At 41.4% G+C, this 12,830-nt stretch overlaps 1 protein-coding gene across 1 annotated transcript in view; it reads left to right on the top strand.

The window, feature by feature from the left end:
- Positions 1 to 5,668: 5,668 nt before the first annotated feature.
- The window catches only part of dtnbb (dystrobrevin, beta b), a 99,620-nt gene continuing 92,458 nt past the window's right edge, over positions 5,669 to 12,830 (top strand). The window contains exon 1 of the mRNA XM_055161622.1: positions 5,669 to 5,807. The gene's annotated coding sequence lies outside the window, so the exon portion shown is untranslated. The remainder of the gene's footprint in view (positions 5,808 to 12,830) is intronic.

Here is a 12,830-nt window from a genome sequence, read left to right as displayed (position 1 = left end):
ACTCAAACTCAACCAGGACTCAACCAGAACTCAACCAGGAACTCAACCAGGACTCAACCAGACTCAACCAGAACTCAACAGAACTCAACAACTCAACCAACTCCAGAACTCAACCAGGACTCAACCAGGACTCAACCAGGACTCAACCAGAACCAGACTCAAACTCAACCAGGACTCAACCAGGACTCAGACTCAACCAGGACTCAACCAGGACTCAACCAGAACTCAGACTCAACCAGAACTCAACCAGGACTCAACCAGGACTCAACCAGAACTCAACCAGGACTCAACCAACTCAACAGAACTCAACCAGGACTCAACCAGGACTCAACCAGAACTCAACCAGGACTCAACCAGGACTCAACCAGAACTCAACCAGGACTCAACCAGAACTCAACCAGAACTCAACCAACTCAACCAGACTCAACCAGAACTCAACCAACCAGACTCAACCAGGACTCAACCAGGACTCAACCAGGACTCAACCAGGACTCCAGAACTCAACCAGACTCAACCAGAACTCAACTCAACCAGGACTCAACCAGGACTCAACCAGACTCAACCAGGACTCAACCAAGACTCAACCAGGACTCAACCAGACTCAACCAGAACTCAACTCAACCAGGACTCAACCAGAACTCAACCAGGACTCAACCAGGACTCAACCAGGACTCAACCAGAACTCAACCAGGACTCAACCAGAACTCAACCAGGACTCAACCAGGACTCACCCAGGACTCAACCAGAACTCAACCAGGACTCAACCAGGACTCAACCAGAACTCAACCAGGACTCAACCAGGACTCAACCAGGACTCAACCAGAGCTCAACCAGGGCTCAACCAGGACTCAACCAGAACTCAACCAGGATTCAACCAGAACTCAACCAGGACTCAACCAGAATTCCATGAAGCTGTTATTGCTTTTCCTGGAATGTTTCACAGTATGGCATTAAACTTTTCTAACTTCATGGAGACCAAACCAGACCAAGTTACAGGTTAGATCTGTGGAGAGGCGGCTCTCTCTCTTAGGTATTTTTGAGCTATAAATAAATTAATAAATGTAAAGTAGAACTGTTTAATGTGACACTGTGGAACATGACATCTCCATAGAAACAAGCAGGTGATGGACCCCCAACCAAAAAGTTACACAATGTAGCTTTAACTGCTAAGATTTGGAATTGACTTACCCACTGAACACACTGTTGCTGATCAAATCAATTGCCCCGTTACAATCTGCTTTCTATTTTTATTTCTTTACTATGTTTAACTATTCTACTTTTCTTTTTCTTTCTTGAGCATGACATTTTATTTGCAATTTGGTTTGTAATAGCTTTAAAGAAATATAATATCTTATCCAAATAATTGTCATAAATTGGTCAAAAAAATAATAATAAAAATGGTAAATATACTCTAAAATTTTCAAATTATTCTATTTTTTTTTTATTGTATTATTATTATTTTTTGCAATATCAACAAACTGGGGCTAGTATGGAGTGTGAGCAGTTGTTTTCGAGCTGGTATAAAAAATACCAAAGTCACCTTAACTCCAGAATCACATCATGTTTTATGGTCATTAATCAAAGTAATATATTCTAATTAATATATTTTTATTAATATCTATTTGATAATTGCTTTTCAATCAACAGGGTATTTGCTATAACGGTAGAAATGTGTTCACTGTCTGTTTTTATTCGTTTTCTTTGAACTGAACTGAACTGAACTGAACTTAAAGGTCCATATCACACTGTGTTCTGATCTGTTCTAATGTCGTTTCCTCGTCACACACACACCTGGAGTTGTGTTTTGTTTCATTCACATGTTTAACACAAACCTGCACATTTAGGCTCAGTTCTTCTCTCAAACAGAAAAAAAGAGTTACTCAAACATGTGTGAATGAAACAAAACAACTCCAGGTGTGTTTTTGAGGATTTAACATTCTAACATGACTTAAAGCTCACAACAGTCACTTTTGTGTCATATTGGACCTTTAAAATCCTCTTGTCTTATTTAATTTTGATTTTCACAAAGTTGTCTGTAAAGTTCGGAGTTTGTGTGTCATTTTGAAGACATTTCCAGATCTATAGATTTCTCATTGTACTTTCTATGTTTAAATGGAACTTAGAGCGTTTCCGTAGTTTCAGGTTGAGGAACTAAAACGTGATCACAGCTGTTCAATTTGACGTTCTTTTTGGATGTTTTCTTAAGTCTCTGCTATGAAAAAGTTCAAGTTGTTTTCTTATTTGAAGCGTAAAGCTACATTGCGTAACTTTTCTGGTGGAAGATCTCCACACCTTCCTGCTTGTCTCGACGTGGAGATGTTTGTGCTTTACCTGGAATGTCCCACAGTAATGCTTTTAATCTGTTTACTGTTGTATTTCATTACAGTTGTTTTTTTTATTATTACCTTGAAAACTGCAAGCGGGCTTGCCTCTCCACAGATCTGACCTGTAGCTCGACATTTTGGTGCCAGCTGCTTGTATCCATTGGCAGGTTTAATTCATACTCTGGAACTTTCTGGGAAAACCCTGGGAAAAGCAATAACATCTTTATGGAGTTAAAAAAGTGACGTAAACTTCTCCTAGAAATGTTACGCAGTGCAGCTTTAATACATGAATTATTATTTGGCTTTTTTTTTTCTTTTTTGAACACTCACAATATCAAAAAGGTTTACAGTTAACATCTTTGTCATTTGGTCATGTTGAAGCTGCACTGTGTAACTTTTCTGCTGGGGGTCCCTCATCTGCATGTTTCCATGGAGATGTCATTACTCTGCCTGGAATGTTCCACAGTGTGACATTAAACAGCTCTACTTTACATTTATTCAATTACAGGTGGTTTTATGGCTCAAAAATACCTCAAAAAACAGACATTGTGACTGTGAGTGGGGTCGCCTCTCCACAGATCTGACCTGTAACTTGGTCTGGTTTGGTCTCCATGAAGATAGAAAAGTTTAATGCCATACTGTGAAACATTCCAGACAAAGCAACAAAATCTCCATGGAGAAAAGTGTTTGACAGACCCTGCAGCAGAAAAAAAAAAAGTTACACAGTGCAGCTTTAAGTTCTTTGTTCACTTCATTAGCTCGCTGTGGATTAGCTTCATGTTAGCATTAGTATGGTCCACTCTTTCTAAAGCCACATTTTCTCGGGGTTTTGTGTCTTCTCGTGTCTCTGTGTGCGTCTTCAAACTCTCAGACTCTGGGTGAATGTAACATAGTACTCAGCACTTGTAAACAAAGTGTATTTTATCAGAAGTTAAAGAATATTATGAATAAAACCTGATCGAAAATGTGCAAATGTGTGTGGATCATGTTTTCTGACTCTGGAGAAAAGATCAAACATTTGGCACCTCCACAAGTAAAACGGTTTCTGAAATAAAAATTGTAAACATTAGACAATGAGGAGCCGTGTGGTCTGCAGTTTTAATGCACACTGCAGTTGTAGAACATCACAATGGACAGAGGAGCGGTGTTCCTCCACGTAGATCACAAACCGTGATGTAGCCAAAGTCCTCAAACTGTCACCTGTTAACAGAACTCCACCAATACTTTTCCCAACATTTGAAGTATAATTGGATTCTGTATATTTACCAGTACTATTTCTTAGTTACTGCTGTATTAGTAATACATTTACACTACTTCTACAAGTACTACAGTATTTTGATTCTAACTAAAGGTCTGTATTGGGATGTGCCTGCTGCTTGTCTCCATGGAGATGTTCTGTTTGTTTCATTCACATGTTTGACACACAAACCTGCACATTTACACTGAGTTCTTCTCTCAAACAGAAAACACTCTGTTCCACCTTGTGATGTCATGTGATAATACAGGAAGTGCTCCATTGTGTTTTTACACTTCACACACCTTCACTAGAATCATCTGAATTACTCATCTCTACTGAAGTACAGGTAAAAGGAGCTGTTGAAAACTACCACTGCATGACATCACAAAGTGGAACAGAGCAGACAGAGCTGTCTAGCCCAGGCATGTCCAAACTATGGCCCGTGGGCCATATGTGGCCCTCAGACAATTTTTTCTTGGTCCTCAGGTTTCCAGGTGAATTGGCTCAAATTACTTTGCATCAATTAAAAATGAACTTTTTACTGTGAGTTTTTTGAAAATCTACCTTGATAAAGTGTGTAGTTTTTAGGCTCTTATCATGAATAAAAACTGATGGTTCATTCTAACGTGTTAAACATGTACAGATTTCAGTTATTCACTGTATTCAGCTCCAGTCTATGTCCCTCGATCATCCCTCTGCTCCGACTGTGTTTAGATCTGTGACCCTTGATGAAACAAGTTTGGACACTCTGGGTCTACATGTAGACAAATGAATAATAACAGGATTCTCAAACACAGAAATGTAAAAATGGCTAAAAAAAAAAAAAAGTGGCAAAATAAATCACAAAAATGTGAGCACTAAATGTTTGTACATACTACTACTACTACTACTACTGCTGCTACTACTACTACTACTACTACTGCTGCTACTACTACTACTACTACTACTACTGCTACTACTACTACTACTACTACTGCTGCTACTACTACTACCGCTGCTACTACTACTACTACTACTACTACTACTACTACTACTACTACTACTACTACTACTGCTGCTGCTACTACTACTACTATTACTATTACTATTACAACTACTGCTACTACTGCTACTATTACTATTACTACAAAGTTGTATTTGTATTTTAATAAACTGACTTTTAAGAAAGTAAGTAAATAATTTATTTATACAGCACTTTCACCGACATTTGTCACAAAGACACTTCACAGATCATTATTTACTCACTCCAGACCCGGTGATGTAAGCAGCTGCCCTGGGGCAGACTGATGGAAGTGCGGCTGCCATGCCAATTGACGCCATCAATCCCTCCGACCACCACCATCACACACACACACACACCACTTTCATACTAGGCAATGTGGGTGAAGTGTCTTGTCAAAGGACACAACAACAGTCTTTGTTCTGGTGTCTCCTGTGGCTCCTGATTTTCTCAGTGTCTCCATCCAAGTCCAGACCAGAGCAGACCTCTGAACTTCTGAGATGTGACGGGATCAGACTTTGACAAACCAGTTTCCCATCAGATGTTTTCCATGTGTGATGTTTGAGGAGCCTGTTCCGGGGGCAGGGCCGATGAAAAGAGCTTTTTGACTCATTCATATACATTTATATTATTGTAATGTTTATTCAGGTGCACCTGTTTGGGAGGAGGAAACTACATCAGAACACGGCTAAAACTCACAGGAGTAATTTTAGTGTAAAATATGACCTTTAAATCTCAACAGGATGCTCCTAAATCAAGAAAATCAAGTTGGAGAGAGAGTCTGGCCTTGCACGTTGGACTTTTGATGAGCTTTTCTCTCTTGATTTAGTCCCAAAACTCTCATTTCTCTGTAGCGCGTGTCTGCTCCCGGCGCACCTGCGGGTCCTTTCCCTCCAGTCTTTGGAAACGGCCATAATTCATATGAACAGCTGCATCGTGCTCGTGGCCCTTTAAGCGGCGTGCGTGCGTGTGCGTAGTAGATACCCGCGCATGGCATCTACGTCTCTGCGCTCTGCCGCTCTGTGCCGCTCTCCGCCGCGCTGTGCCGCTCTCCGCTGCTGCTGCTGATGCTGAGGGGATGCGGACACCAGCGCTCCCGCCACTCTCACCACATACAGCGTCACTTTAGCGCGTTTTTGGGCTAAATTTACGTAAAAATGGCACGGAATGGCATGCGTAAATTGCGATGATGCCTCGTCGGTGCGCTACATCACCGCCACTGCCGTAACGCACGTATCCTCCAAAGGTAAGAATCCAACCACGACATCCTCTTTTCCTTTCTATTTCACGACATTTGTCCACAAACGCTGCATTACTTCCTTACTTACCTATTCCCTGTCACAAATTCTCGCTCAGATGTCGCGATAGGGGCTCTGAAAGATGCGAATATGCGGGATTTGTCTTTGTATACCAAAAATTGTAGGCGCAGATCACGACTCTGCTTCCCCTGCTTTCCCCATTGCGGAAACCAGGTAAATAGGTAATTAAAACGATGTCATAGCCGCTGCTGTGCTGTGTGGGGCTCGCGTTGTCGTTCATGTATTTGTGAGAATCGGATCTTGGACGTGTAATTGCACAGAGATCGGTTGGGGATGATATCAGCGGAAGGGACTGCTGCAGTACTCAGAGGAGATGTTGTCATTAACGACCAGTTTAAGGTGCGGTTGATGTCAAATTGCACCTTTTTTCACCATAATAAAGACATATTTCCTGCTTGCATTCAGTGAGATTGAGCTCAAATACGTCATGTCGCGTGCTATAGCGTTGATTTCATTAGGTACATTAATTATTCACACTTTATCTTTTAACCAGGAGAGATGGCACTGTCCCCAGCCTGGTCTATAGTTGGATTTTACGCATACCCCGTGCCAAACGCTCACACAAAACTCCTCGTTCGTTTCTGCAGCGCTTTACAGGATTCGTGTTTACAATGAGCTTTTGTGAGGCGTTCAAGTGTCACATGAATTCTCCCACTCTTTCTCAAACTCCGAATGAAGCGGGGTCTTGTGTTTGTTACGTAAGAGCGCGTTCGGATACAGTAGTGAGCGCGGAGATGAGGAGACGTGGTTTGGGGGCTGACACTGACACTGGAGTAAATGTGTGTACCAGGGCAAAGCGGCTTTAAGCACCAAACGAAGAAGAGGGTGTCATTCTAATGATGGACTGGTGTGGTAGGTGAAGTGTCTTGCTCAAGGGCATAGCATTGTTTAAGGAGGAGAATTCAAACTACTAACCATATTTGACATATTTGACTCTCATTTTATTAATAAGGACTACACTGGACACTTTGTGCAACAGTTATGAGGCTCGATTGATTCTGAGGATAAAGGCTGAGTAGGTGAAGTGTCTTGCTCAAGGGCACAACATGGCTGAACAAGGAGTATTCAAACTACTAACTGTATTTGACCAGCAACTCTTTTTTTTTTTACTAGGGCAAAGCAGTTTTAAATACCAAAACAAAGAAGTGTGTGTAATTCTGACGATTTCTAATGTGGTAGGTGAAGTGTCTTGCCCAAGGACACAGCAAACAAGGAGTGGGATTCAAACTACTAACTGTATTTGACCAGCAACTTTTTTTATTTATTTTTATTTTATTTTAATTGAATATTGTCTGCACTGGATATTTTATTTGTATAGCTTTTATGAGGGTGTATTGAGTCTGATCAGTGGGGAAGTGTCTTGCTCAAGTACACAATGTGGCTGAACAAGGAGAATTCAAACTACTAACCGTATTTGACCACCAACTCTTTTTTTTATTTATTTTAATTGAATATTGTCTGCACTGGATATTTTGTTTGTGCAGCTTTTATGAGGCTGTATTGAGTCTGATCAGTGGGGAAGTGTCTTGCTCGATGACACAACGTGGCTGAACGAGGAGAATTCAGACTTCTAACCACATTTAACTACCAACCCTTTTTTAAAATTATTTTATAAATACAGCTGTTATGAAGTTGTATTGATTCTGATGATGAAGGATGAGTAGGTGAGGTGTCTTGCCCAAGGACACAGCAAACAAGGAGTGGGATTCAAACTACTAACCTCATCAGACAACCTATTGTTATTATTTTTTATTATGATCCATTTAAAACTTGATTGACAGCTGAGTTGGTATTGGCTGAACTTCAAATCTTAAAGGTCGGGGACGCCGCCTTCTCGTCTCCATGGAAACCGTACTGCTTTGTATGCTGAAATGTTCCATAGTATAGCTTTAAATGCATCTAAGGTGCTTTTATTGGTACAAATTCCTTTAAAAACATGCAGGGTTACTTCTCCACAGATCTGACCTGTGACTTGAGCTTGTGGCATCACCTGCTCCATGGAGATGGATTTAAAGCTGTACTGTGGAACATTCCCAGCAAAGCAAACTTATCATTGCCATGGAGACAACCAGGTGCAGGAGCGTCCACCAGAAAAGTTACACAGTGTGTCTTTAAGCAGGACACTTCCCCCACCCCCTGGAGGTGAAGATGCGTTGTGTTGTTTTCAGTGCTCTGTGCTCATTGACTCATGGGCACAAAAACAATTTTCTCTTCTGCATTTACTTCCTCAATCTGGACAAGCTCCTCCCACCTGTGTGATGTCTGTAACGTGCACGTGGAGTGTTTGGGCCAATCAGAGCGAGAGCTGCTAGAGCAGAGTGAGCGCGGCTCAGAGCATTGAGGCTCGGTCTGTTTAAGAGCCACGAGGATTTAAACATGTAAAAAAAAGTTTATGTTGTGAAAATAGAAAAGAATCTCTACAAAACCTGACCTTTGTGAAAGCCGGATGAAGTTGGCAGTTTGAATTCCCAAAATGCATTGCTCTCTGTGGGAGAAATGTTTCTGGGCCGCATCTCCCAGAGTGGCCATTAGTCTGTCTGAAGCTGGTGTCCTGTCGATTTGATCTCCTGAGGAAGAAGTGGAGTAACAAGTCACATTTTAAAAGTGTTTTGGTTTTATTTTCTGTTTGTTGAGTTAAACATCGACGTGTGTGTGTTGGATTTGCAGCAGAAAACCTAAACTAGGTGATTGAACAGTTTGGATTTAATATTTGATTTTATTTTTGAAAAGGTTGTGACTTTGTTTAGAAAGACGCTGCAGAAATAAAAGATCCCTATATTATAACAGGACATTCACACTGTGGCCTTGATATTTATTTAATGTAAAGATGTGAGTGTTTCCAGTCGTTTCTTTCTCTTCTATAGTGGAGTTTTCTTTGAGATTCAGATATGGACCTGTGGACATGAACTCTACCCAAATTCATCTAAACGAGTGAATAATGTTTCTTGTACAGTGGGACATTATTGGAGGATAAATTGTTCTGTGGATCTGTACTTGTTTAGTCTGAGTCTGTTTGAGCAGAACACGACTGTCACATGAACCACACACACTCACATAAATGAGTTTAGATTTGACACAACTAAGGTCTAAAGTGTGATCAGTGTGTGAACAACATCAAACCCACGACTCCAATCCAAACAAACATGTGTCACACTGGAGAGGTCAGAGGTCAGGGGTCATGGTCAAGGTTCAGCTTTATTGGATCTATACTGTAAACAGAAAAAGTAAGTATTTTATTTATACAGCACTTTTCACAGATATTCGTCACAAAGACACTTTACAGTTCATTATTCACTCACTCCAGACCCGGTGGTGGTAAACTCCTATTGTAGCCACAGCTGCCCTGGGGCAGACTGACAGAAGCGCAGTTGCCAATCGGTGCCATCAGTCCCTCTGACCATCTCCATCCAAGTCCTGACCAGACCAGAGCTCTGAGCTTCTGAAGTCTGACAGGATCAGACTTTGACAAACCAGTATAGCCACAAAAAAGCTGCGAAGCTCATTTTCACAGAACACGGGTCATGAGGGGGAAAGTTTTATCCAGTTTTTATTATAAATCCATAAATTCTAATCATTGTTTACTTGTTGCTATGGTGACATCATGGCGATGGCCACAGAGCAGTGATATAGAACAGTGATTTGGCTGTTGCCGGAATTACTTGAGTGTTGTGTCGTCTTAAGGCACAGCGGTTAGACTTTGTCATCCTCACTGACCGCGGTATAAGTGTTTTTCTTAATTCAAGCAACATTTGATTTTGTTTTTTTATTTTAAGTGCAAAAAGTTGTTTCAAAAGTGGTGTTTCATTCATAGATAATTGTACTTTTGAAGAGAAATTTACTCAAAATATGATAAGACTTTCTTAATTTCAAGGAATATTAACTCAGCTACATTTGACTTTTTGTGTTTTGTTTTTTTTTAGTTTTCCAGGACATGTGACTGTAGAGTGTGCAGAGTTCAGAAGAATTATCATTGTGATGGTTTGAAAAGCTCGACTAATCTGGAAAAAACTGGATCCAACTAATATTATGATAAATATTATGATTATATTATGAGACCTACTGGACCCTGCGAGATATTAAAGCTCCTATATTACGCTAAATTCAGTCTTACCATGTTTTAACGCTGTTTCCTCCTCAAAAACAAATCTGGAGTTGTGTTTTGTTTCATTCACATGTTTGAGGAACTCTTTATTATTAGTCTGTCTACATATCCAAAGCTCAAAATGCTCTCTTCCACCTTCTGATGTCATCAAGTGGGGGTTTTCAAGTTTCAACAGCTCCTTTTATCTTTAGTTCAGTCGAGATCGGCAGCTCCAGGACTGAATTCATTCAAAAGATTCTAGTGAAAGTGTGTTGAGTTTTAAAGCACTATGGAGCACTTCCTGTATAACCACATGACATCACAAGGTGGAACAGAGTGTTTTTGTGTTTGAGAGAAGAACTGAAGCCTAAATGTGCAGGTTAGTGAGTTAAACATGTGAATGAAAATTATAATCTTGATTTTTTGTTGCTTTCCTTATCACAAAGACGGATGCACTAACACCAGTCGGTTTAACTGGAGAATAAACTGAATGAAGAGCAGTTTTTACAGTGAGGAAACAGAGTCCCTCGAGAGAGAAGAAAACGATTCAAAGAAGAAAGAGCTGACACTGTACTGTCATATCACACAGACAGAGAGAGAGAGAGAGAGAAGAGGAGGAGGAGAGAGAGGGAGGGAGGGGGAAGAGAAGGAGGGAACAAGAAGCAGAGAGGTAGGAGGAGAGAGGGTGAAGGATGGAAACGGGGTGAAGGAGAGACACAGAACGCGAGAGAGATGGAAAAATAGTGGAGAGGAGAAGAGAGAGGGAGGGAAAGAGGGCGAGGGGAAGATAGAGAGAGGGAGGGAAAGAGGGCGAGGGGAAGATAGAGAGAGGGAGGGAAAGAGGGGAAGATAAGAGGGAAAGAGGGCGAGGGGAAGATAGAGAGAGGGAGGGGGAGAGAGGAGAGGGGGGAGAGAGAGGGAGGGGCGGGAGAAGGAGAGACAGAGAAGAAGAGAGAGATGGAGAAATATAGAAGAAGGGGAGAGATATAGAGCTGGGAGGGAGAAAGGGGGAGAAAGAGAAAGAGGGAGAGGAAGGGAGAGGTGGAGCAGGACAGAGGCGGGAGGAGAAATGGAGATAAAGACAGGGAGTGTAGAGCGAGACGAGCGAGTGAGGGAGAGGAGGGTGAGATGGAAAGAGCGTGAAAAGAAAGACAAAGAGAGATAAGGAGTGAGAGAGAGAGAAGAAGAGGAGAAAGGGACGAAGAAAGAGCAAGATGAAAAGTGACAGACAAAGAGTGAAGTGGAAGAGAATAAGAGAAAGAGAAGAGAGGGAGAGAGGAAAAGAAGATTAGAGGAGGAGAGAGAGACAGTATGAGACAGTAGAAGAAGTCCTGTGGTCATGTGACTGAAACTGACAAACCTGATCGTGTCTGAAACTGAAGTGAAGGGAAAAAAAACAGAAAAAACAGAGAGAGAGAGAAACGTGGAGGTTATTAAAGAACTCATCACGCTGTTTTCTCACCTGCTCTAATGTTTCCTCATCACAAACAAACCTGGAGACTCTGCACATTTAGGCTGAGTTCTTCTCTCAAACTGAAAACTGTTCCACTTTGTGATGTCATCATGTGGTACCACTGTGTTTTAAACTCCACACACCTTCAATAGAATCATTTGGACCATTTCAGCTCTGGATCTGTCCATCTCAAAGTGGAACAGAGTGTTTTGAGCTTTGCAGGTTTAGACAAAATCAGATCCTCTTTATTTCTACAGCACATTTTACAAACAAAACAGTTTCCAAAGATCTGCTCAGAGATCAGGAAATGAAGATGACAAAAAGGTCACTTGCTAAAATGTGATCCCAGCAGTCCTCAAACGATCCAACCAGACAGATCAAATCAAACTGGAAAAATCATAAAATCACACAAAATAAGTAAAAGAAATAAAGGTCCAATGAGGTTCATTTGGTCTTCTGATAATTTATTTTTCAGACCAAGAGTTGTTGTTTTCATCCCTGAAGTTTGTTTTTTCTTCTCCGCTCTTCCTCAGAGTCTCATGATGTTTCTGTGACATGTGGATCAGATGATATAAACAAGTTTTGTCACTGTTTTTCTACCGGAACGTGCCCATGAGACAATAAACCAGGACAAGGGGGATTTTTTCCTCTCACACACCTGGGATTCTGTCCTGAGGAATTGAGACTGCAGGTGGCGCTGTCGTCCTGCCTCCACCGAGAGGAAGACAGCACCAAAACCTGTTTAAATCATCTGAGCGACACAAAACAGCAACATCACGAGACTTTGAGGAAGAGCACAGGAGCAGAACAAACTGTCAGGGATGAAAACAAACTCTTAGTTTACGTTTACATGATGACGTCTGACAGAAGATGCAAAAGTGATGTTGTGTCTTCACTTTTTATTCTGCGTTTAGACGAGTGTTTTCAGGAGGAAATCTGCTGCAGACGGTGATGCAAAAGTGTGTGAAATTGGACAGTGTGTGCATGTCAAGTTTGTGTGTCCTGTATGTGACGTAGACACGTGTGACCTGAGCACATCTGACCAGAGTTTTGTGTCTTGGGCCGTGTAGACGGAAACACTACGACGGAGCCTATAGGCGAGTTTCATTGTTGACAAAAGTGCGCGTTGCATGCTGGGAATTATTTTGGTCGGCAGCAAGAAACACTAATTCAACATGATGGACAGAGCGAGAAAGCACGTAAAGTGTATTGATCCTGGTTATTTATCCACTCTAACGGCAGAGGACCCAAGACCATTTGACCAGAAATTGGTCATAAGTATCGACAGACGCCAAATCACCCTTTTCAACCCCGACAAAAGGTGGACCAAACCAAATTTCTGGTCTGAATCACCAACTACCTGGACAAATATTCACTTTGGTGATATCCACAATGACTTGGTGGAAACTCCTGGGC

The sequence above is a fragment of the Boleophthalmus pectinirostris genome, unplaced genomic scaffold (assembly GCF_026225935.1).
Source record: "Boleophthalmus pectinirostris isolate CB_2022bp ecotype Guang Dong unplaced genomic scaffold, ASM2622593v1 HiC_scaffold_10, whole genome shotgun sequence".
Classification (NCBI taxonomy): Eukaryota; Metazoa; Chordata; class Actinopteri; order Gobiiformes; family Gobiidae; genus Boleophthalmus; species Boleophthalmus pectinirostris.
The sequence above is the reverse complement of the archived record's forward strand: the minus strand, read 5'-3'. Positions and strand labels throughout refer to the sequence as shown.